Below are 24,992 nucleotides of genomic sequence, written 5' to 3'. Positions count from 1 at the left end.
AGATGTAGTTTTATATGTGGGAGACGACCATGAAATAGTAGTGGCATCACTGACATCACAACCAGAGTATACTTACTCGTTACTCGGATTACGCGGACGAACAGTGCCGCAAAGTTCGTGCATAAGCACCATCATCATCCTCAACACTGTCCGTGAGAGGCAGGCTTCCCTGAACTCTGGCAGCTCGGTGATGCATTGCGGACTTGGCTCGCCTTCCGAAATGTAGGCCAAGCACCCGGAATTTTCACGGCAGCAGCAGTTCTCCTCAGTTGGCATTAGGTCGCACCGATTGCACGTGCACCAGGTGGAGACGCCGTCCATGCGACATGGTCCAGGCTCTTCATCCGTTGACTGGTCCTCCCAACTGCCGTCCGAATCCCCATCGTTTTCGCGTGCTTGCCTTTCCAGTAGTTCTTCCTCGGTGTACTCGGGCTCGTACATATACGGCATTATTGTAGCCATTGTGTGGTAAAGAAAGTAAAATAATTTATAGCGGTGGTACTGGTATCTGTTCACACGGGCTACAATCAACGAAGGTAGCTGACCAGAGCACAGAAACGAGTCACAGAATACTCAAAGTAACACAGCGAGAGTAATGGAATCGAAAATCTGCTGCTGTGTGTTGTGAAACGGTGTGTTTATACTTATTGAGGAAAGAGGCGTCCTGCCGTTTCCATGGCGACACTTCATTAGCTGAGGCGCAGCGATTGTTGACATGAAACGTGCTTTGGCGTTGGGAAATGGGCGGTACGCGTCTGCTGATGTCAGCCTCGGGGGCGGGGGATTTGATTTAGTGCCGCAAAAGCAGGTGAGCCAGGGCGATGCGGCAAGTGATAGGATTATCATAAAATGGCGGCTGATTTCGAGTGCGTTAATGGACGAAAAGTCGGGTAAGGTCCATAGGAAAGTTTTCTACGATCTACCGAGTTATGCTTAAAAACACATGGCCGAACCGTAGGGACAATAAAAAAAAAAGTCCCGGAACTCTCCTTTAAAGCACTTAATTTTATACTGTGTATAGTTGAATAACTTGAACACTCTTTTGGTCGCTTTGTGAATAGTTAGTTTATATTGAGTGAGTGTTTATGGGAAAGATTTAACGTAAACTCCATTGCACTGATCTTGGCACTTTTGCACTTTGATAGGATTAACTTGAGGTAAAAAAGAATCTGGTATTTGATATTTATATTGTGATAAGAGTGTGTCGCGTGGGTAAACATGGGGCACTTTTGGAATGTTTTAATGTTGCATGCTATTTCTTTTTATTTTTTTGTATATAATTGCAGGTGAATTGTTTTATGACTTATGTTTTACTTGTGTAAGGTTTAATTGTAAACCATAAACGCAATAAATTAAAATAACAAGGACGATGGTCTGCTTAGTCCTTCCATCTTTTTGCTAAGCATTTGTCTAGACTGATGTTTGAGCAAACTCATCTTTTATTGGGGTGTATCCAAGCTCCCCTAAATTATCTTGGCCATTGCTCGAGAAATCTTTAAATGCTAAAACTATACATGATATGGTATCCATCAGAATGAAAAAGTTGTGCAACGCTGCGTCTGACTGATACTTTACTCTGCAGATTTCTTTCCTGCCCCCTTCCCACGGTTGACTCTGAATGTTAACTATAAAGCGGACTAGGAAGTATCCAAGAAACTGGCAGTTGCAACAGTGCCATTTGTACCACAGGATTCCTTTTGCTTCAGGTCTGGGTCCTGTCGCACTCATGTGCTGTCTTGGCAATATTAATTCAATATTGCTTTATTTCAGCATACTGCCCTAAAAGCATATAAATACATGTGATATGATATGGTATTTATAACACACCTCACACAAGTGTTAACAACAGCAGGGAGGGTAGACGAGACAATCCTACTAGGCCTTGTGACATTCGGATTGTGATAGAGCGACGCGAAGTGCAGTGGGAAGAGCAAGAGGGGGGGTGCAAGGGAAAGGTGGGGGGGTGCGATCAGGGCAGCATGGCTCTGAGTAAGTGCGGCTAGGGCAGCGCAGCTTTGGGTAAGTGCAGAGGCAGGGCGGCTGTAGGGGTTACAGTTACAGTTCCTAAGTGTGCAGTAGGCCAGGCGGCAGTGCAAGGAAGACTGGCCATGGATGAGCTGGTACCCAGTGAGACTTATGGTACCAGGCACCAGTTGGCGCCACAGACAGGTAGGATTGCAAGGAAGCGAGAGAGAAGGCAGAGGAGAAAAGGAGGGTCTCAAGCTGCTTCCAGACCTTCAGGTGGTCTGGCTCAAGTTTGAGTGGGGCAAGGAGGCCGTTCCAGAGGGAAACGCCAACAGAGAGCTACATCCCACTCTCTGCTTGGATAAGCGTGTTACCTTCAGAGTTAGCGGTAGCTGAGGCTGAGCGAAGGGCGCTAGAAAAAATGTATTTAGGCAGAGCAAGTAGGATATAGTGGGGCCTCTGGCCCCAGAAAGCCTTGTGCACAATGCAGAGGACCTTGAACTTGATCCTTGCTGCCACTTGGAGCCCGTGGAGAGATTTCAGGGCAGGAGAGATGCGGTCCCTGGGCTTGAGGCAAAGGATAAGTCTCAGTCTTGCTTTGGATTAGTTGCAGGGGGCAAAGTGTGGAGTTAGGAGATTGAGAAAGAGGCTGTTGCAGTAGTCCAGCTTAGAGAGAACGAGGGCTCTGGAGACAGTGAGCTTCTGGGGGGGGGGGTGGCGTGGGAGGTAGAAAACATCTGAGAAAGTGCAGTTGGAAGTGGGCCTTCTTGGCAAGGTCCGTGATGTGAGGAGGGAGTGGAGTCGAAGATGACACCAATGTTTTTTGCCTCACAGATCGGCGAGGGGAAGAGGGCCCAACGAGGGCGGCCAGAGTGAGAGGGAAAGAGGGAGCAGGGGTCCCAATGAGAAGGATCTGTCTTACTGGCATTAAGGCATTGATCTTTGAAGGCGCACCAATCCTGAATCACGGATAGACATTCTGGAATGAGCGAGGAAGGAGAAGAGACTGAGGGAAGCCTGAAAGAGAGCGGAGTCATCCACATAACACTGCAAGCTAGAAGAGAAGGTGGAGATCAGATGGGTCAAAGGGGCCAGATGGACATTGAAGAGAAAGGGTGGGAGGATAGAGAGCCCTGGGGGACACCACATGTGGAGAGAGGTGGTGGAGAGAACTGACCCAAGTTGGATCTGGGAGGGTTGGTCCAGGAGGAAGGTCAGCCAAGTCGGGGCCTGATCCGTGATGTCCAGGTTCTCACGGAGTCGATTAATAGGGGTGGCGTGATTTGCTGTATCAAAAGCAGAGGAAAGGGAAAGGATGATGACCGAGGGAGAGCTGGAATCCAGATTAAAGAGCAGATCTTCATGGGTGTTGAGAGCAGTTTTCTTGCCTTTGCTTGCTCTGAAGCCAGACTGATGGTCATGGATATTACCAACACATTCAGTGTGTAGAGTAAGATGGGCGATGGCCACCTTTTCCAGGAATCTGCCCAGGAAAGGAGTGATGTAAATCGGGCAGTAGTTTGCCGGAAAGGTAGGATCAGCTGAAGGCTATTTTAGGAGAGGGTGCACTGGGATTGCTTGAGGAGAGAGGTGAAAGAATCCATGGCAAAAGAATGATTGCAGAAATCGGACAAAGCTAGTGCGTGGGTGGAAACGTGGTCCTTAATAGTTCTGCCAGAGCAGGGGAGCACCTGCTTGGATGACACTTTAATTGATCGGACTTGTCTGGAAACATCATTGGGTGTTGTCGGAGAGGAAGAGAGGGAGAGGTGGCCAAAGGGGGCCTGGGAGAGGTAGAGGGAGGGAGGAAAGCGAGGACAGGTAGTCCTGAGTTTTAGTGGTGAAGTGAGACGCCAAGGCTGTACTGAGCGCCTGGAGGGAACAGGAGAGGTGGTGACTGCAGTAGGATTGGCCAGTTCCTTGCAGATTTTAAAGATGTCAGCCATGTTTGGGGCTGCAGAAACGCAGGTTTGGATATGGACCATTTTCTTGGAGAAGAGTATGTATTGCCTTTGGAGCAGGAGGCAGGCCAGTTTCAGAGGTTGCGCCCGAAGCCCTCTGTCTCAGCCACCCTGCAGTTGCGTTTCAGGGTGGCGAGGTCGGAGTGATACCAAAAGTTGTACTTGGAGGTGGGCTTCAGACGGATTCTCATGACTGGGGCAAGGATGTCCATTGGGTAGGAGATGGAAAGATGCATGTTTGAGAGGGCTCCCATGGTGTGAGCCAGCTGTTGGAGTGGGCGGAGCAGAGTAAGTTGAGGCAAAGGCAGCCACTGACACTCGCTTCATGGGCCGAATGACTGAGAAGGAGGGCGACAGTGCTGGGGAGGGCCTTACCTGGGGGACAAGAGGTTTCAAGTGGGAGGAGAGCAGAAAGTAGTCAGTCAAAGAGCAGTAGTAAGAGGGTTAGAGAGGGGGATGTCTGAAGAGATGAGAACATCCAAATTGTGTCGGCAGAGTATCGGACCAGAGGGTAGAATGGAGCGGGAGAGAGTCGCAAAGGTTGCAGAAGAGCCCGGAGGAGAGATTGGAAGCATCCAGGTGGATGTTGAGGTCTCTGAGGAGAAGTTGAGAGGTAGAGGTAAGGAGAGAAGAGGAGTGGTCAGACCATTCTGAAAGGAAGAGGGGCATCTGACCAGGTGGGCTGTAGATGGTGGCCACAGCCAGAGAGAGGCCAGGAGAGATGGAAAGCCTGCAGACCAGGCATTCAAGGAGGAATAGGCCTGCATAGGAATGACAAGCAGGGACCCACACAGGAAAGACTAGGGCCTCTCAACCTCTGGGCTGGTTGCTTCTGGGCTCAGAGAGGATCTTGTAGTCCTCCGGGAGGAAGTGTCAAAACGTGTGACAGAGCTGGCCGTGATCCAAGTCTCAGTGAGTGTGAGGACATCCAGGTAAAGGTCTTTGAGGATGCGGCAGATGTCAGAGGAGTGTTTGACACCAGAGCGAGAGTTGAGAGTAGTGACGTGGAGCAGGTTGCCACTTTTGAAAGACTTCTCGGGTGGGGTACAGGAGTGAGGTACACCCAACGGAAGCGGCAGAGGCAGTAGACGCAAGTGGCATAGGCGCCAGAGAGTGGTGCTGGAGCAGAGGAGGATGGAGGTGCCAGTGTGGTGGTAGGAGTAACGGGAGAAGGGAGAAAGTTGATAAGACGCAGGAGCTGCCTATCAAGGAGGAGGAGATTGGGCTGAAGGCCCTAGACCATGACGGTACCATTTAAATAGACATTGATGATGGTCTTGGAGGAATGGAAGTGGGCCACGAGGGCCTCCCACCAGGTGCCACCATTAATGGGAGAGGAGAGGAACAGAGACCATATGAGGGGTCCATAGGTCTGGACAGGGAACGACGGAGGATGTCAGTGAGTCTGTCCGGAGGAAGCGCTGGTGTAGGTATCAGCGATGGACTTAGTGAGAGGGATAGGAGAGATTGAGAGCACCAGTGTGTGTGAGGAGGCAAGAGGGGAGAGTGAGTGAGTGAGGGGGAATCACAGCCCAGAGCCACACAGCACATGAAGCACTGAAGGCGGGGGGGGGGTTCACACAGAAGGCACACGCAGGAAACGTGCCACATTGGAACACAGTACCAGCGAGGACAGGGGGGAGGGGACACAACGCACTACGAGAAACCGGATTCAACCCTCCCAGAAGAGTCAGAGGCCTCGTTTTGGGCACAGAAGCAATGCAAAAATACCCAGATTCGACTTTCCTAAAAGGTACGGAAAAGGCCTAGTTTTAAACACTGCAGCAATGCAAACAATGCGACTTTCCTGGGGAGATGTGAGGGATTGCTAAACAATACAATTAACTGAGATACTTATGGGTATACATAGTACATACATATAAATAGTAATAACCATCATAAAAGTAAGCAATAGTTAAGAACATCGGCATCTTAAAAATACAAAAACACATCTCCCGTCAAAACAAAAACCATTAATAGCATAAAGTGTTAACAAACATAATTTCATGAATATCACATATGTTTAGGCGAAATGTTTTGTGAGAAAAAACAATTGCGTGAAAATCTTTAGCCAACTTTAACCAATTGCTCTATCAAGATTCGTATCGCTGGATTTCAGGCTAACGGAAATCGTAGCCATAATGAGGTAGTAGCAGCAGGCATTCTAAAAATGCATTAAAACTACACTTAAAGAGTAAGCAATCCTCACATGGACAATAAAACCAAGAACCAAAAGTAATTATCAAACATAATTTCATGAATATCAAAAGTCATAACCATGAATATAAGAGCAATATAAATGCCTATCTCGACAGCATTATACGTCAGCTGGTTACTGCATGAGACATTGGAAAAATGGCATCAGGGTCTCTGAATTGGAATGCTAAAGCAATGAAGTGCATTGGAGAATACAGTTAAATCTAATCCATATTCATTCATCCTAATCGACAGCCCTTATTTTCAACTAACATTCCTTATGAAGGATAGCTGAGATGAGGCGAAGCTTACATGCAATGTACAGGAATATTAATGTGTGAAACGTTTTTTATGACCCAGCCCGACTCCTGTTATTTCAAGATGAGCTCAGAACAAGGCTTGAATCCTAGCATTAATAAAGGTTTGTAACTTCTTTTTTCCTATATTCTATGACTGCTATTGTCAAATCTATGTAGCTAAAAATAGGTATTTTTAATCTGGTTTTATTGCCTTTTAAAGAGTCTAAATTGCAGCTACAATTAACGAGTACCACTGTTTTGCAGTTTCATCTTGAGTCACATTGTCCATTTGGTGACTTTAGGATAATTGGCATGGTCCCATATTCGGGGAAGTAAAAACTCTACATGGGTTTCAACAGAAATGGAAAGTTGGAACTAAAAAGTAAATGAACATTTGCTTTGTGTGCATTTTGGGAAATTAATATTATGTCAAATTGAAAGGTTAATTAATGCAGTTAATTATGGACGGCTAAAATATTGTTTTTCTCTTTTAGGTCCTCAGTGGAGAAACGTGGCACTGTTTTTTCCTGCATTCTACCCACTTATTGCTGGACTTCCATTATAACAAGTTGACAAATGCTAGCTGGCTGTGGGCTGCAATAAAACATGCCAGTTATGAATGGCTGAAAAGAGCCTTACAAGTGCCAATTTAAGATGATTTTGCATTTCAGATTCTAATGAACTGCTTTAACCTTCAGGAAGAATTGTAAAGATCTGTACATAGCACAGCAGTCTGGATAATATATTTACAGCTCATGTACATCTGCTTATACATCTTGAACCAAATGAAGTTCTCAGTTAGGATAAGAATCATGTAAATTCTCAATTTTAGCAGTTTTCCTTACCCCTTCACTCAAAGGTTGTTTGATAATATCCTCTGAAGCATGTCTGATTCAAATTAGAATACGGGTTTGGCATTGGTAACTTATTGTGATTTCCACAGTCCTTCACTAAGTAAACCTCAGTTGCGAAGTAGCAACTTGATATACACCTTTGCTGCACTGCACCTCAACCTTTCTATATAACCTCTGTCTCCAGTGTTTGCTCTCGTGTTTACGATGAATATGAAAAAAGAAAGGGCTTGATTTTAACAGCAGGATTTGTCACTGGGTGATTTTTGTCTGTTCTACTCGGTCACACATGCGCTTGCTTGGGCTTAGCAATTACAGGCGTGGCTAACAAGAAAAACTTTAAACCTGCTTTGTTTTTAGATGGCTATGCATTGGCCAAGTTCTCTTTGCTAATATTAGGAATCCGACTTCTCATCTGAGCTTTTCAATATATTTGGTCTTTTTCACTTGTCTGGTTCAAGGAATTGAATTTCAGTAAACAAGACATGCAGTTTTATTTTTGTTTCAAATGAATGACATGGAGTTTGATATTTAAAATAATTATGCCCCCCCTCTCCTTTATCCCAGACTCCCTGTTTTGACATTTTATTCTCCGCCTGCAGGTTTTACTCACGTAATGTACAAAGAAAAAATTGCGATGTATATTTTCATGTAATTTAATTTTGGAATGTTGTCACCTTCTGTAGTGAGTTCTTCCAAAATATAATTTTTTTCCAATACCCTGTTTCCACATTTATTGATGGCCTTAATCTGAATGCCACAAGACCAAAACCATAAGTAACTGCTTGAAAGCTACAACAAAGGTTTAATTTAATTTTCTGAAAATCTCATTGCTTTCTGCTTTGGGAACAGATACTTTGGATTTTACTTTTCTTTTTTGATGTTAAAGGCAAGTAATATCAACCAGGGATAAAGGATTACATCTATTAATAAGCACAGACTTTCAACCGCATAGATTGTATTCACCAGGATGGGAATCTACATATGTACATTCACTTTTCCAAGCATTTTCTTTTCTAGAACAAAGTATTTAGTATGTTTTTAAAATTTCATGTGGAAATTCTGTGGCTATGACTTTAAGCATAGTTTAGTTTTCCTGGTACCCAGAAATTGGGAAGTGGCGGTCAGTATAGGTTTGTTTGTTCAATGTTTTTATATATTTGGACACCTCCTCCTTGTTCTTTCCCCACTAGTTTGGTAAGCCAGCACTGGAGGCTGGAGCCTAAAGAATGTCACTTTAGACAGGCTTTTTCATGCACTCCACAAACCCTACGTGTCACAATCCGCTTCCATTTCCCTACTGTCTGCTCTTTTGGTTTTGAAGCGGGAAGGTTTCTGCAGGTGTTTACCCACTTTTTATTGGGGGATTCAGTTTCATTTTTGTGACATCTTTCATTGGGGCTAGGGTTTGATTTTCCAGAATAATTGGTTGAAGCATTTACTAAGTACTGCCTCTTTCTCTGTGCCTTCTATTGAGGTTTGAACTATGACTACAATGTATAAAGCAGTTCAGTGTCTGACCCTGCTTTGGTTGTCTACAACTATCGTCTGTTAAGTCCCTGTCCATTCTGTCTGCAAATTAAACCGGGTACTGTGAACTATGTTTAGCCTCTATGCTGAAGAAGGGTTCAGAATGTCAGGCCACTTGTATTTCGTCTAAGGTTGGAAGGCTGTGCATCTTTGCTGTAAGGTATTTGGGACCCGGTGCAGTCGGAGTCAGCACTGCCTATTGCCACTGGCAGCAAAGTCACCCCGCCCAGTGTCAAGAGGCTGCCTGCGGCCCATTAAGGCACACACTCTGGGTGTACAGGTCTGTGTACCGTTCAGATCTCCAGGTTGCAAGGTTTGCCCTGTGGTACAGAGTTAGATTTTCACCCCTGACCAAAGTGCAGTTGGCACCACAGAGGAAGACTCAATTTTCAGCACTGGCCTGAATAGGAAAACAACTTATAGGGTATCCAAATGCCTCAAAGGTTGGGTCAACCTTCCTTCTGAGGTTGCCTTGCTCTCTCTATGGGGTCTGTACTTCTTGAATCAATTCTAGAGGTACCTCAATTGCATACTTTGGTACAGTAGAATCTAAAACATACAAAATCTGCCATCTCTTCTGCTCAGTCGAAGCACCACGAGGAAAGAACAGCGTATATGTTGTACCAACAGCAGAAGAGCTTGATACTGAATCTGGTAAGTGTCCATCAACCATGTAGCCTCCATTTTGATTGCTACAGTGACATGTAATGTGCCCCCTTCCTTCAGAGGAAATGCAGATTTCTGACACTGAGTGGGGTTTTTAATTGTATCTGTAATATTACTTCACAGTACCTCCTTGTGATTTTTGTGTCTCCTGTCAGAGGGAAGTTGTCTGATTTCCCCTTTTTTGTTCTGGGACAACTTTTTCTACTCTTCAGGTTCCTACTGTTATCCCTCACCAACGTACAGGTAGGTTGAAAGGGCTGTTTTGTGCGCAGTAGCACATTGAAAACTGTGCCTATACACTTCTACGTGTTGAGTCCTCCTCCAGTTTGGTGGATTTGTATAAATCTACAATGGCATCTGGGGAAGGGGACCTGCCATGGCTGAAACAGATGTGTTGAAGATTAGTCCCATGGAAAAGTCATACAGATTATATGACCCTTTTGGGATGTTTTGATGTGAAGGTTAAACTGTAGTTATCGATCTGAGTTCTCTGGTACCATGGTCTACAGTTCTGGTTGATGGTCAAATGGAATCAACTTCCTCCACCAATAAAACTGGGGGCAAGGGGAAAACTTGATTTGTTCATCTTTGAAGAAGAGGAAGCTACCCCTCTTTTAGGAAGTGTTGCAGTCTGAGGTCTAGTGCCATTAAGGCTTTTGATTTGGTTCCACCAGAGAAGCCAGCTTCTTAAGACGTCATCTCCTGACTAGCCTTTAGGTCTCAAGACAGGCCTTTACGTTCCATGGAGGCCTCCGTCACGGAAAAAGCTGTCTATAATTGATCTGGCCCTTATACTAAACCTATATATAAATAAATCTTTGGACTCCATGCATTGCACTTTTGAGGATGAGGTGTTAGGCAGAATCCTGTGCAGTTCCCTTAGGGAGCACTACAGAAGATTAGGACTACAGGTGAGAGCAATAAATCCCCTTTGGTATCAGTCTGTACCACAAAGATTTAGTTGGTAGCTGTGGCTGAGCAGTCAGACTTATCTTGAGGGAGATGAGCAGTATTCAGGGTTTACACAATAGGCCTACAGTACTATGGCACACGGAAACACTGACTAAATCTTTGTATTAGAAAGTGTATATATATATTTATTTTATACAAATTAAAGAAAAATATACACACTCCCTAGTTAAATTGTAGGCCAAGTGAACCAGAGTGAAAACTGAGCAAAACGGCACAGTGAAAACCACACACAAGGGATACTGTAGCAATTCCTCACAAGGGAGGGAAAGCACAAGTTATACAGAAATATCATCTTACACACCCTAGCAACACTTCCCATAAGTTTGTGAACCAGTTTAAGCAAGACAGTGCATCAGTATAGAAAATACTTAAATGAAAACTGAGCAAAATGGCACTTCACAAGGTTTAGAAAGGGGAAGAAAAAGGCAGTTATAAGAAGCAGGTGCACCAACACAGTTCTCGTTGAGAAGCAATCTAAAGAAGGCAGTTAATGTAGCCAGAGTCGAAAGGCTTGTGCCAGAGTCAGTGATACAGGGTAAGGGCCCAGGAGCAAAATGTTCTTGTAGCTGCAGTCAAGTCTTTGGTTAAGGATTTTGAAAAGGTGGATGCAGGAGTTGAAGGACAATGTTAAGAGAGAGGGGCGGCCAACCCAGCAGGTAGGTAAGGGATTTAAACACCTTTAGTTCTACCGTGAAGAAAGGGCGGCCTGACGGAACAATGTACCTTTTAAAATGAAGAAGTGGCTCCTGCGGTGGTGGTTGATCCTAGTAGTTCCTGCAGTTCGTGGGATCCAGCAGAGGAAGAGAGGCTCTCGTCGTGGAGGAAGGTCCGAGTTACTGCACTACCCAGGGATAAAAACCAGCCGCGGTGCAGTCCGATGAATAAAAGGTACGCTCCTTTAAATCGTGGTCTGGGTGGACTGGTGCCTTGCTATCCGGCGTCCGAGTACAGGGTACTGGCGATTCGACCAAGCCAGGTCCAGGAAGGTGATTGGCAAACTGGTTGGCCCCACTAGCTCAAGGGAAGAAGGCTCTTGCAGATGAAGATCTTCTCTCGTCGTGTGGAGAAAAGTGGTGAGACGCTGCAGCAGGGCTGGACCGATAGTTGTCGTTGCAGATGTCTTTGGCTTCTCTCCTCTTCGGCTTCTTAGTTCCAGTGGCAACGGCTTGCTCTTCCAGTCCTCAGGACCCTGCTTTTATGCAAAAAGAGCCCCATTCATACAGCCTAGCTGTCACTCACACAGTGGAGTGGTCATCCTTGGCGGGAGACCCTCCAGCCTATCAGGATAGAGTGCGACATGGGTTGCTGAGGCAACCCTGTCCAGGGGTCCTACTCCCCCTCCCACACAATGGACCCACCCCAGACTCGGTGGCGCTGAAAGGAGGGCTTCTTGGCAGAACCCCGCCAAAAGGACGAACAAAGGATCCCCGACCTGGGTTAGGAGTTTAGAGAAAGACACGAGAAAGAATTTATATGAATGTTCTGGCAAATAAAACCTACCGGAGTAAAGTTAATATAAAAATAAACCAGCGGTATGTTAGAGGCTGTCAGAAAATGTGGTAGCCTCGAACAATGGGAAAATCCCATAGGGAAATATTTGCAGTCGAATATTTACGGTAGTAACCACTGCCACCAGCCAGAAACTTTAGAGAGAGGGACTGTAATGTACCCTCTCGAAAATGAACATAGGGGGAAAACTATTAACCCTTTCCAGTACCTCCATAGTAAGATGGGTTGTACTGGTTTAGTTAATAAAAATTGACTAGTAAAGTCAATGGGGCCTTTACATGCCCTGGGAGACAGTCAGTCCCAAGGTATGGAGTCTGTTTTGGGGTCGCTATGACACCCCTGTGTCACTGCACGAAAGGTGCCGTGTAACACATGTGAGTAAAGATGGTTCCTATGGGGTTGAGAAAGATCCCATAGACCTTAAACACAAAAATAGCCTAGAACACACATAGCAAAAAATGCCTAAGAGTGGGAAAAAGAGTCTCACTCTTATCAGGAGAAAAGAAACAAACCCTTCAAATCCAGCAAAGCTGCTGGGGGACTCTATAGGTAAGGGAAATTAGCCATAGAAATATATTTCTCCCTAACATGAGGTATTTGTCTGTGCTAGATCTGCAGTGTTAAACTTTTTGTCATTGTACATAATCCATCTTCTGTACTGGATACACATGCAAAAGCATGTGAATCACAAGGCAAGAAGCTACCAAAATACTGCCCGCTAGAAATAAAACAATTTTGCTGCTGTAATTTTCAATTTGTATCCCTGGAAAGTGCAAGAAGAACTGTTCTGGCTTGGAGGGCAACTCAAGTGCACTGGCTGCCAGTGGCTGCGAGAATTGAGTTCAAAACCCTCTGCATTGTCCACAAGGCCTTCTGGGACCTCAATACCTTCAACTCTCTTCGTAAATATCTTCCTTCTTCAGCTCTTCGCTCATCCACCTCCAACTCGCTCAGGGTCAGTCGCTTCTCCAAGCAACGAGTTGGTGGTAGATCTTTCTTCGGCTGGGGCCTGCCTCTGGAACAGCCTCCCTGCCCTTCTGAAAGTTGAGGAGAACCATCTCTTGTTCCGGAAGCACCTCAAGACCTTCCTCTTTGCATCTGCCTTCTCTCCTCCTTCCCTGCTGAACTCCTGGCTGAAACTGCACTGGTCACCTGGCTACCCTCTGTTCTTGGGCCCAGGTCCCCTCCCCGCCAGTTGCACACCTGCACTGCCGCCCTGGAAGCTCTTGCACTCTGGGGCAGTTTCTCTATCCCTACAGCCCCTACCAGCACTTGACACCTGATGTCTGCACCTGCCGCAAGCTGCTCACACTTCTTATTTATTATTCTCATTTGTTTACTGTTTATCCTATGTACTGCACTTCCCCTCCCCCCTCCCTTGCACTTGCACAATCTCTAAGTCACTTGGCCTAGTAAGATCGTTGTCTGTCTTCCCTCCGCTCCCCTCCCTTGTCTCGTCGTGCCTTGAAACATCTGTATATTGGCTCGTTATAAATGCCATATTATATCAGGTGGACTAGGACCTATCTGATGTAGCCTGTAAGGCGATTAACCGCTTGGTCTTAATGAGGAGAAATGCATACCTTAAAACATAATATATGCACTCAGACATGCAAGACTGTCATTGTTTTAGCATTAAACCATATTCTCGCCAACAAATTAGCTTATTGTCATGCAAGGTTTGGTAATGACCACCAAGTGCTTAAGCCCAATTTCAAAATATTCTTACCAATCTGGCTTTCATTCTCCCTCACCTCACCAGAAAATGAGCAACAAATTAATCTTCAACCTCTTTTTCAGGAGACTTTTCCAAGGAGGTTACATTATGGTCCTAAAACAAAAACATTGCATCTACCTGATCTAAGAGCCTGGATGCAACTGCTAATTCTACATGACTGGACTGAGTGGATATACCTTTATACCCAAACAGCACAAATCCCCTGAAGGACTTCCGCCATTATCCCTTGTGGGATACAGAACATCCCTGTTTAGTGAGGAATGGAAAAAATACCACCTCTGACGCCTTGGCCTTACAGGTCATCCAGCAGGGATACTTCCTCCCTTTTGCCTCTCGCTCGCCAGATGCCCCCCCCCCCCCCCTCCATGCCACTGACCCCTTTTCTCTGGAACTTCTACTAGAGATCTGTCAGCTTCAGGCAAATGGTCCCTAGAACTGGTAGCCTGCTCGGAACAAGGCAGGGGTTTGTACTTTCTGGTGCTGAAGGACTGAGGTCTGAGACACATCCTGGATCTGCGTCTTCTGAATTTGTACTTGTGCTAGGACAAGTTCAAGATGGTCATTCTAGCACAGATCCTCCAGGCCCGGGATGTGAACGACTGGCTAGTCTTCCTGGATCTCCAGGATGCCTACTTCCATTTGGCTATCCACAAGAAGCGCATCCAGTACCCAAGGTTCAAAGTGGGGAACTGTCATTTCATGTTCAAAGTCCTTCTTATTGGACTTTTCTTCTGCACCCAGGGTTTTAATTTGCTAGCAGTTGTGCCAGCTTGCCTCGAGTGAAGGCATTCATGTCTTTCCCTACCTGGATGACTGGCCTGCTCAACAATTCTAGCATCGGCACATCTGTAGCAGACATGTAGCCTATAGCACAGTTTGGTCTTTCTCCCTGAACTAAAGGAAGACTTTGGTTTCGTTGTCCCAGTCCCTCTGATTTATCGGTGCAGGGGAACGTCTGTGCATGAGGTCACTACAGTGGCTTCTGAGTTCAGTGGTCTGTTTCAGGGATGAATGTTGGACATTCTACTGGTCGCAGTATGTCTGGAGACTTGCAATGGTGGTCCATGAAGGGCAACTGCCTGAAGGGGTCACCTTTTCATTAACCTTGGCCGCAAATGGCTCTGTTAACAAATGCGTGCCTGAAGGGCTGGGGCGCTCACAAGACCTTATGGTGAGCACACTGGGGTCCCCATCAGAGTGCCAGGAGCACATCAATCTGCTGGAGCTTAGGGCGGTCAGGCTGGCCCTGGTTGCTTACCTTTTTGTCTGTGAAGGGCAAGATGGTACTAGTCCTGGCTGACAATACTGTAGCTATGCATTGAGAGGGGTGGTGTGGGCTCCTTGCCTCTGTGAAGAGAAGCAATGTAATTTGTGGTTCTGGGCTCGGAAGCACAGCATGTCTCCAACTGCGACCCATTTAGTCGGCAAGGAGAACATTCTGGCGGATGCACGGAGTAGACAGTCGTCAGCCTCTCATGAGTAGGAACTCTTCCAGTAAGTTTTGGAGATTTTCTCCCACTGAGGTGTTCCCCAGGTGGAACGCTTCACTTCCAGTGTTAACAGGAAGTGCAGGTGTTTACTCTTACGTCCCGTCCCCTTTCCTCCATACTTATGGGATATCTCTCCGTCCTGTGGGACGGGACCAGAGCACTTTGTAAAAAGCATCCACATTTTTTTCAAAAATGTGTCCCTCCTCTCTTTCCTGCACGGGGCCTGGCACGCGGCCGTAACCCCGCCCACCTTAACTCCGCCCCACGCATAGCCCATCAGTCCTTTTCTCCGCACGATCAGGGCCGGACGCACTTGCATCCTTGAAGATTTTCTTCCCTGTTTTCCTCTCTGGCTCGCGCTAGTGTTAGTTTACTAGTCTGTCTTCTAAACTAGATTTTCCAGACTGTTCATCGTGTCACCGTCGCTTCGCGAGGACGGATCCCCATCCTCTTTGTTTAGAGTGTTTGGATCCGGAACACCGTTGGGACTCCTGTTTTTACTGTGGCTCCCTTTCGGTCTGGGCACTTCAACGTCGGTTGGAGTGGTGGGAGGAGGTGTTCGGACGAACTCCTTCTCATTTTCAGACATGATGAGTTTCTTAGATGTTCCGGTGCCCGAGGCACCCGCTCCGCAGGAGGGCGTACTTTCTGGGGCGTTCACCTTGTCTCCTTTGGAGCGTACCCGCCTGTTCTTGCAGAAGGACTTTCTGGCCGAGGTCCGAAGAGTTTGGGAAAAGCCACACTCAGGATTTTTTGTCAATAAAAAGATTGACGCGAGGTACAGGCTGCATTCTTCCGAACAAGTGGCCTTGTCGTCTTGTCCGCCTCCCTCCTCCACAGTGGTGGCTGCAGCTACGTTGCAATCCAGGCCTGCAGCATCCTCCTCCGCGAGGGCTACTCAGGTCTTGGGAAAGGAGGACAAGCTCCTGGACTCCCTAGGGAGGAAAATCTTTGCCAATTCGGCCTTACAGCTCAGGCAGGCCAATACAGAATTGATTTTGGCGGGAGCTAACATGCGGATGCAGAGAGGTCTGTCGGAGTTTGAGGAGCACATTCCGATCGAGAAGTTGGAAGATATCAGAGGGGGCCTTTCCGATGCCAGGGTCTTGGCCCAGGATCTCCTGGAGGCTGCGGCTCATCACGTAGACACCTCGGCTCGGGGCCTGATGCTTGGGGTTGATACCTCGCGGCAAGCGTGGCTGCATGCCACTAAGTTTTCAAAGGAAATGCAAGACTAGGTTCTGGACCTTCCATTCAATGGTTTGGAGCTTTTTCACTCTTCTACTGATGTAGAGCTCACCAAAACCAAAGATAGCACTCAGACGGCTAAATCATTGTCTGTTCTGGTTAAAGCTCCTTTCAAGTCCCCAAGACCGTTGTCGCAAAGTCGACCTTCTTCTCGTTTTAGGGGCTTCCTCGACCGCAAATCTCGCAGAGTGGATACTCCTGCGGGGAATAACCACCGCGGACAACAGCGTACGCGGTTTTTCTCCCGCTCCTCAGCCTCCTCATCAGGTTCAGGTGGCACCGCCACCGATAAGCCTGCCAAATGAGGGTTTTCCGCGCTCGCACGAGACCCCGGTGGGAGGACGCATTGCGTCTCATTGGGAGGCGTGGCAGACCATCACAGAAGACAGATGGGTCTTGTCAGTCGCTCGAGCGGGCGTCTGCTTACCTTTACTCAACCCTCCTTTTCAGCTGTCGGGCTCACCCTCCCTCAAGGCTGAGTTTCAGAAACTTCTGCACCTCAGAGCTGTGGAACCCGTTCCCCTTTGGGAGCAAGGGGAGGGTTTTTACTCCTGGCTGTTTACGGTGCCCAACCAGGCTGGCCTGCGCCCCATCCTAGACCTTTCCCAGTTCAATCTTTTCCTACCCCAAGAGAAATTCAAGATGATCACGCCCGGCCAGATTCGCTCCTCTTTGCAGATAGGCAATTGGCTTAGCGTGGTGGATCTTCAGGATGCGTTGATACCTCCGCTTCTCTTTGGGAGAGGAGCACTTCGAGTTTCGGGTGCTTCCCTTTGGCCTCAGCTCGGCGCCGCGTGTCTTCACAAAGATGTCGGTGATTGCGGCCTATCTTCGTCTCCAGGGTATCCATGTGTATCCCTATTTGGACGACTGGCTCCTACGCAGCCCTTGTCCGTTGGCAGCAGCGGGCAACCTCCAGTCTCTCCTTCAGCTCCTGTTCCATCTTGGGCTGTCGGTGAACTGGTGGAAATTCTCCATGACAGTCTCACAGGACCTGACTTTCCTGGGTTTTCGTTGGAACACGATCGACTGCCGAGTGTATCTGACCGGGGACAGAATGGCGGATCTGTTGGCCACGTGTCAGATGTTTGGGCAGTCGGAGAGCATTTCAGCCTGGTGGTTCCAGAGGCTTCTGGGCTCAAAATGAGACACACCCAGATGGCTCTTCGGAGTTCCTGGCATCAGGCTGTGGACCCGGATTCCAAGCGGATAATGATTCCGGATTCCATGAGTGGACCTGGACTGGTGGTCATCTCTCAGCAACCTGTCGGTGGGCGCAGGATTTCAGGACCAAGCCCCCATGGTGACGATCACGACGGACTCCTCCCTTTTGGGGTGGGGTGCGACGTTAGATATTCTTCAGGTCTCGGACCTCTGGTCACCTCAGGACAAGCTCCTGCACATAAATCATTTGGAGCTTCTGGCGATCTTTCTGGTGCTCAAGGCGTTCAGACCGCTCATTGTCAACAAGGTGGTCCTCATAAGAATAGACAATGTGGTATCAATGTATTACATAAACAAGCAAGGCAGAACGAAGTCTCCCCCTCTCGTGGACCTGTCCATCCATATTTGGGAGCGGGCCGTGCTTCATGGAGTCTGGCTGCTTGCAGTGCACATCCCGGGCCAGCTGTATGTCACTGCGGATGCCCTCTGCCGGCAGACAGTGGTTGGCTACGAGTGGGAGTTGAAGGTGGAGATCCTGTCATGGATTTTCTCGCGTTGGGGCACACCGGAGATGGACCTCTTCGCCACGGCGGTAAACAAGAAGCTTCCTCAGTACACCTCCAGAGGGGGGCTGGAAGGCTCCTCTCTTGGGGACGCTCTCGAGATTCCATGGCACAACATGAGAGCTTACGCCTTCCCACCTCTCCCCCTAGTTCATCGAGCAATTTGGAAGTTGAAGAGCTCTTTCAACTATTCTCTTCTACTGATAGCTCCGTGGTGGCCGGCCAGGTTTTGGTTTTCAGAACTTCAACACCTGTCGGTGTGTTCGCCGATCAGGTTACCAGTAACTCCCGATCTTCTTCACCAAGGGGAACAACAGATGTGGCACCCCTCCCAACAATCGCTCAACTTGGCGGCATGGTGCCTGAGTTCAAGTCTCTAGAGCGTTTCGGCTTGTCTGCGGATAACATGCGCATTATCCAGGCAGCCGGGAAACCCTCGACCAGATCCCAATACAAGAGTAAATGGCTCAGGTTCTGTCATTGGTGTTTGGAGAAAGAATTGGACCCGAGGGTGGCAACGATTGACACTGTGCTGTCCTTCGTATCCACCCTAGCAGAGTCAGGGGTACATGTTCTGTCTTGCAGGACTTATCTCTCAGCGGTTTCTGCTTACCTCTCTACAGACCGGTGTTCTTATTCTCTAACTAACTCGGTGGTGAAGAGACATTTTGCTGGCTTGACACGCATCTACCCTCCGGTTCGTAGTCCGCACCCGCCTTGGGACCTAAATGTAGTCCTGACGGTGCTGTGCCATAAACCCTTTGAGCCTATGGCTACGGTTGACCTCAAGTACGTGTCCTGGAAAGTGTCCTTTCTGGTCTCTGTTATGTCAGCGAGGAGAGTGAGTGAGCTGCAGGCATTGTCGGTGGAGCACCCTTTCTTGGTCTTTCACAAGGACAAGTTGGTCCTTCGGACAAACCCATCTTTCCTACCAAAGGTAGTGACCGAATTCCATCTGAATCAGTTGATTTCCCTTCCGGTCTTTTTTCCAAACCTTGCCTCGGAGTCGGAAAGGGTTCTACACTGCCTGGATGTCCGAAGAGCTCTTAAGTTCTACCTGGACAGGACTACCGAGCTTTGGAGGTCTTCCCAACTTTTTGTGACCTTCGGTAACCCTCAGGGCAGGCCGGCGTCTAAGGCATCTATTTCCAGATGGATTGCCGCCTATATCACGGAGTCTTTCACCGTCCAAAAGCTGAAACCTCCTAAAGGTATCCATGCACACCTGGTGCGGGGCAAGGCAGCTGCGGTTGCTTTTCAGAAGTATGTTCCCTGGGAGTCCATCGCTAAAGCGGCTACTTGGGCCTCCCCATCTGCTTTCTGTAAGCATTACTGCCTCGATATGAGCTCTAGAGCTGACACTCAGTTTGGCCAGGCTGTACTGAAGAACCTGTTTCAGTAAGGGGTATTTCCATCCACCCATAGTTCCTGTAAGGAGTGCTTGGGAATCTCCCATAGGTATGGAGGAAAGGGGACGGGACGTAGGAGTATTACCAGGTTACTCACCATAGTGACCACCTTACTCCTAGTCCATAGTCCCCTTTCCTCCATACGCCCGCCCGCCGTCCCCTCTAATAAGGTTCCTCTGTTATTGCTAATGGGTCTTTGACCCTGCGATAGAAAAGGACTGATGGGCAATGTGCGGGGTGGAGCCAAGGTGGGCGGGGTTACGGCCGCGTGCCGTGCCCCGCGCAGGAAAGAGAGGAGGGACACATTTTTGAAAAAAATGTGGATGCTTTTTACAAAGTGCTCCGGTCCCGTCCCACAGGACGGAGAGATGTCCCATAAGTATGGAGGAAAGGGGACTATGGACTAGGCGTAAGGTGGTCACTACGGTGAGTAACTTCATTTTTTCCCATGGAATTTCCTCCACAGGGAGCTCAGGTGGACGACTGGATGGATGGATGGATGGATGAACGGGGCTTTGATATACTCTATGCGTTCCTGCCAATATCTGTCATTCTGCTGATTCTCCGGAGACTTGTCTGTTTAGGCCCACAATGGTCTTGATAGCTCTACCCTCCCTGGTGTCTTCAGACATCCTCTTCCACTTGGATGTATAGGGAGTGGGATTTGTCAGCAGACATTCTAGACGTGCTTGTATCTGCTAGAAGACCAGCTGCTAAATCCATTTAGGCCTGTAGGTGTCAGATGTTTTGGAGATGGAGTTGGGAGAGTGATCTTGACCCTTTAACTTTCGGAATGTCTTCTTTCTTTGTCCTGGATGGGCTTACAGATTGGTACAGTGAAGTAGTGTCTTCTGGCCATTTCGGTCTTCAAGACGACCACAGAGCAGGGCTCCTTTTTCCCAATCCCCATGGTCCTTCAATTCCTGAGGGATCTTTCCAATATATCCTCACCATGCCAGTTTGTTAAAGTGTGGGATTTAAATTTAGTGCTGGGGTTTCCAACGGGCCCTCTGTTTGAGCCCCCTTCATTCTTGTTATTTAAGACTGCTCCTCCTTAAGGTGATTTTCCTGGTGCCCATTGCTTCCGCTAGACCGGTGAGTGAGCTCCAGGCTCTTTGTTAATGTGCTCTACTTGGGTTTCTCCAAGGAGAAGGCTACATTGAGAGTTGGACCCTCCCTCCCTCCTTCTGAAGGTGGTCTCTGGTTTCCATCTCTCTCAAGAGTTCCATTTGCCTGTCTTTTTTTCCTCCGCCTCATCCTTCCAAGGCAGAGGAGCTGGATCCAGTGTAGGCCCTCAACTTCTTTTGGACAAGAGAGAACAGGACTGATGACCAACATGTGTTTGTTACAGGGTTGCCTGAGCTGGCAGGGCTGTTAACAAACTGACCCTGTCTTGATCGATTAATCTCTGCATCTCGAAATGCTACAATATGGCTGGCAAGGATGTCTTAGGGTCTCGGGCTCACTCCACCAGAGGGTTGGCTGCCACCTTGGCCCTGCAACACGCAGTACCTGTTCTGGATAGTTGCCAAATGGCTACGTGGGCTTCCTTGCACACATTTGCTAAGCATTACTGCTTGGATTCTGTCTGGTCAGGATGCTCGTTTTGGCAGAGTTGTCCTTCAGAGTTTTCTGGCTTAGTTGGCTTCCTTGCTACACTCCCTCCTCCAGGTCATTGTGCTGCTTTGTGAGTGTAACGCTCAACTGGTATCCACGGGATGTCACTCAGCCTGTTCTGACCTCTTACGACCTCGAACCCTTCCCTGGAGGCTATTCGACTGGAGACTGGGCCTGAAACACAGGATTGGTAGAGTTTAACTCCCTATTGTCTCTGTGTGCTTGAACCCCTTCTTCCCCGGGGTCCAACCCTTCCCTTTGATCCACAGCTCACCTTGTTTTCTTGGATAGTGTGCTCTCTGTCCTGCTTTCAGCGCAGGGGCGCGTTGATTGATGCAGGCTTGTTGCTGCCTAGTTACTTCACTGGCAAGAGTCCGACAGGTAAGTAAGAGTCTTTTGAACAGTTCTCTAACTTCGTTGTTTTCCTTCCTTAGATGATGGCCGGCATCCGGGGATGGCGGCGTGCTGCTGAGATGAGTAGCGCTGAAGGTGAGTTAGAGCGCGATGCACCCTTTTCATATTTGCATTGAACTGAGTTCTTTTTCTCTGTCTTTTAGGTGCTGCGACGTTTTCAGCGTGGATGCCAGCTATGAAGAACAAATGCGGTGGGTAAGTGCGGTATGCGGCGCCTCTAGATGTTTCCATGCTAACCTGGAGTGTCTTTTTCCTCTTGCAGATGGATGAGAAGTTCCGGAGACAGAGTTCCCCCAGAGCGGCTGGGATTCAGGTAAGCGTTTGAAGCTCGTACAGTATTTAAAAATAAGCGAAGATTTGCAGAATGCTTACTAATGCCTTTTTTCTGTTCTTTTCCCTATTCCTTTCCCTATTCCTTAGGAAGCAGCTGGCCGGGATGGAATGACCCCGCCGAAGATGCCTGCAGAACAGAAGGAGAGATGAATGATGGGCAGAAGCGCTGCAAGGTAAGGCTGTTCCTAACTGTTCTTGTTCTTGCAGGAGCGGAGCGCAGAAGAAAGATGCAGGCCCACTGGAGACCGATCCGAACACTGTGAGTGTCACGCTGCAGGTGCAGAAAACGCAAAGCATGTTTCTCGGCCTGGGGTGTGGCTTAAATAGTCTCTGGGTATCCCAGGTGTCTCTTGGCTGAACCACACCCAAAAGACTAGACCGTACATGCAGTTCTGGGAACCGAAATATGTGGGGGCATCCATCTTGTCCCCATCAATGCACTTACAAGTCCAATCCTCAATGTTATCCTATGGGAGTGGGTGAGTCTGGTGCCACAAGCGCCAAGTCTGACTCCAAGTGGGTCTTTGGAAGGATGGAGAGGCCCTTGAGGGCCATGTAGGTGATCGTGGCCTGGCTCCAGCCTGACATCTTGGAGGGCTGGGGACATGAGGGGCAGGAATCATGACAGAACTCTTTCTCCCCCCCCCCCCCCAAGGCCCCTTTCAAGGTGGCTCTTCTGTCTGATTCTGGCTTGGTTGGATGGTTTTGATAAAATCATCTAAGCAAGCGAGGTGCATGGATGTACTCGCAAGGCTCCCATGTCCTGTCTTGTGGACCATACCCCTTCCAGTCTACTAAGTAGTATAATTTGGATCTGACGTACTTTGAATCTAGGATGTCCTTGACTTTGAATTCTGGCTCCCTGGCGACTACTACTGGCTGTGGTGGCGTTGCTACCCGGGTCCCAGGTTCTCCAGGTTTAAGGAGAGACACATGGAACACAGGATGAATCTGCATGTTTGACGGCAAAGCTAGTCTGACCGCCACAGGATTTATCACGGAGGTGACGGTGAATGGACCCAGGTATCTTGGACGGAAAGTTCGGACTCCTTTAATGGACACGTGTTTAGATGCCAGCCAGACTTTGTCTCCCACTTGGTAGTTGGGGGCCTTTGCTCGGTGTTGATCAGCAAACTTCTTTTGGCGATTCTTAGCTTGAAGTAGGTGTTCAGCTGCCCTTTTAAAGGTTTGAGAAATGGTCGTGTGCAAGGTTTTGACTGCTGGCATTTCCAGGGTTGTAGGAATGTCCAACTCAGAAGTACGTGGGTGGGTGCCTGCCATACATGGTATAAAAGGGTGTCTGCCCAGTGCTGGTGTGTAGGGAATTATAAGCATATTCAGCTATCCATAATAGGTCGAACGAGCTTCCTTCATCTTGGTGTAACATGCAACGCAGATACTGCTCGAGCGTCTGATTCGTCCTCTCAGTTTGACCATCCGTTTGGGGATGGTGACTGGTGGATAGCCGGATGTCGATCTGGGCCATAGAGCAGCATTTTCTACAGAAGTTAGATACAAATTGAGTCCCTCGGTCTGAGACCAAAACTGAAGGAAACCCATGGAGCCGTACGATGCCTTCAAGAAATACCTTTGCCAGAGTGGTAGCATTTGGGAGCCCCTTAAGAGGAATGAAATGTGCCGTTTTTGAAAATGGTTCCACGACCACAAGAATAGTGTTAAACCCTTGACTGGGTGGTAAGTCAGTAATAAAATCGAGGGACACTGTGTGCCAGGGTGCTGGTGGGATTTCCAATGGTTGTAATAGCCCAGCCGGTTTCTGCTTGGATGACTTGTTTTGAGCACACACTCCACAAGATAGGATGAATTGGATAATGTCTTTACGCCACGTGGGCCACCAATAATTTCGTTTTACTTTGGCTAGGGTTTTAGCGATTCCGGGGTGGCCCTCTATCATGGAATCATGATAACCGGACATGACTTGTTCTCGTAGTTCTTTGTTTGTTAAGAATAAACGATTCCTGAAGTAGGGCAACTGATCTTTTATCATGTAATGTTCTCCTTGTGCACTCCACGCTTGTAATTGCTACGGACTCATCAGGTTTTGGATTTCTTCATGTAATTCTTTCTGAGTTATGGTTGCTGTGGTTCCTAGGAGCTTGTCACTCGGGATGATTGCTATTGGGTCAGGGGTCTGATACCCTTGCTCTTCCATGCCCATATGGGAAAGGGCATCGGCCTTACCGTTTTTCACCCCTGGTCGAAATGTAGTCCTATTCGGCAAAAAAAAAGAGCCCAACGTAGTTGTCGTGAGGATTGGGCCTTTGCCGTTTTAGGTACTGGAGGTTCCGGTGGTCAGTTATTACTGTGATTGTGTGTCTGGCCCCCATGAGGTAGTGCCGCCATGCCTTAAAGGCTGACTTAATGGCCAGGAGTTCTTTGTCTGTGATAGCGTAATTGAGTTCAGGGGGTGTGAATTTACACGACCAGAAGGCAACAGGGTGTAACTGGCCCGTTTCGGGGTGCTTTTGTGAGAGGATGGCTCCCATAGCCATGCTTGAGGTGTCTGTTTCCACCAGATATGGGAGATCGGGGCGAGGGTGGCGCAAGATTGGGGCAGATGTGAATCTTGCTTTGAGTTCCTGGAAAGCCTCCTCCGGCTTCTGTTGTCCACTGGAACTATTTGTTGCTTTTCCTTAGTAATGACGGGATGGGATGCACGATTTGCGAGAATCCTGGGATGAACCGGCGGTAGAAGTTTGCAAAACCCAGCATACTTTGAACCCCCTTGAATGAATTTGGGGATGGCCAGTTCAAGGTAGCATTTACCTTGTTTACATCCATTTGGATTCCATTCGGGCTGAGAATAAAGCCCAGGAATTCCACCTCGGAGACGTGGAATGAGCACTATTCGAGCTTGGCGCAGAGCTGGTGTTGACAGTTTCTCCAATACGGATCGGACGTGTTTAATGTGGTCCTGCTTTGATGCGGAATATACTAGGATATCGTCGATGTACACTAAAGCACAGACATCAATCAATTCCCGTAGGACATCGTTCATGAAGTATTGAAATGCAGCAGGCGCGTTGCAAAGGCCAAAGTGCATTAC

General features: G+C 48.0%; 1 protein-coding gene across 3 annotated transcripts in view; it reads left to right on the top strand.

The window, feature by feature from the left end:
• UBE2G1 (ubiquitin conjugating enzyme E2 G1) overlaps positions 1-7,991 on the top strand; it is a 506,298-nt gene extending 498,307 nt beyond the window's left edge. For all 3 annotated transcript variants that reach the window (XM_069614725.1, XM_069614726.1, XM_069614727.1), the window contains one exon: positions 6,916-7,991. The gene's annotated coding sequence lies outside the window, so the exon portion shown is untranslated. The remainder of the gene's footprint in view (positions 1-6,915) is intronic.
• Positions 7,992-24,992: the final 17,001 nt, after the last annotated feature.

The sequence above is a fragment of the Ambystoma mexicanum genome, chromosome 9 (assembly GCF_040938575.1).
Source record: "Ambystoma mexicanum isolate Mex_15411 chromosome 9, UKY_AmexF1_1, whole genome shotgun sequence".
In the NCBI taxonomy this organism is placed as follows: Eukaryota; Metazoa; Chordata; class Amphibia; order Caudata; family Ambystomatidae; genus Ambystoma; species Ambystoma mexicanum.
Note: the sequence above shows the minus strand (reverse complement) of the source record. Positions and strands in the feature narration are given on the sequence as shown.